The sequence below is a fragment of the Gavialis gangeticus genome, unplaced genomic scaffold, assembly GCF_001723915.1.
Source record: "Gavialis gangeticus isolate Ggan-Ray unplaced genomic scaffold, GavGan_comp1, whole genome shotgun sequence".
In the NCBI taxonomy this organism is placed as follows: Eukaryota; Metazoa; Chordata; order Crocodylia; family Gavialidae; genus Gavialis; species Gavialis gangeticus.
This window is the reverse complement of record NW_017729030.1, coordinates 48,265,875-48,266,859: the sequence shown is the minus strand read 5'-3', so window position 1 is coordinate 48,266,859 and position 985 is coordinate 48,265,875. Positions and strand designations below refer to the sequence as shown.

Genomic DNA, 985 nt, shown 5'->3' with positions numbered 1-985 from the left:
GCTGCTGCCTTGCTGTAGGCTTTTGCCACCTTGCGCTGGACGGTGAATTCCAGCAGGCAATGATCACTGTCACCCAGTGGTCAAGCACCCTCAGCCCCCTCACCATGTTGTCACCCATGGCCAGCACCAGGTCCAACAAGGCGTCTCCCCTGGTGGGGCTGTGCACCTCCTGGGTTAGATGGAGGTCCTGCATTCTGGCTAGGAACTTACATGAGCGGTCAGACCTGGCTGACTGCTCTTCCCAGCAGATGTCTGGAAAGATCTTTGGACATCTGAAAATTGGCTGAATCTGAAGTGTATATTACCTACTTTGCACAGGCCTACAATGTAGCCCATATTGCTTTGTAAAGGGAACAGTGCAATTGCCACATGCAATTTGCATATGTTCACCAGATTGGTGTTAACATAGTATTAATGGCACCTTATTGATAATAATACTGTTATATTGAAAGAGATATAGGTAAACAACCCATCAAGCTAGGATTGTATATGTGACATTGGCTTTGACAGCCCTTGACATAACTTGAATGACCAGGTACCCCTTTTCAGCTTGGTTAACTATGGATAGCTTTTAGCACAAGATAGGAGCAGAGTGTGAATTTGTAACTCTGGATCTATAATGAGATTGTTTAATCATCCTGCCACCGCACCCCACTTACACATACAATTTTGTGCCATGAGTTCCATCCTGTGAATTTGGAAGATCTATGTGTATGGGTGGTTGAAAGGAAAAAAAAAGTTTAGGCAAACAATTATGGAATGAGTGAAAAAAATCATTACATTCAAAATTTGTCATAGGATGTTTCATTTTGTCAAAAAGCATTTTTTTTGTTTGAAAAGTATTTTAATGACCTTTATTTATATATGACTTTCATATGCCTAAATATACATTCAGCAGCAGAATGAGAGGCCAACATTTTTAGAAGCCTGGGCATGACTGTAAAAGGATGAATGAAAGAAAGTAAATAACTTTATGAAATGTATT

At 40.8% G+C, this 985-nt stretch overlaps 1 protein-coding gene across 2 annotated transcripts in view; it reads left to right on the top strand.

The window, feature by feature from the left end:
- TTC29 (tetratricopeptide repeat domain 29) overlaps nt 1-985 on the top strand; it is a 242,579-nt gene that overhangs the window by 158,384 nt on the left and 83,210 nt on the right. The window lies entirely within an intron of this gene.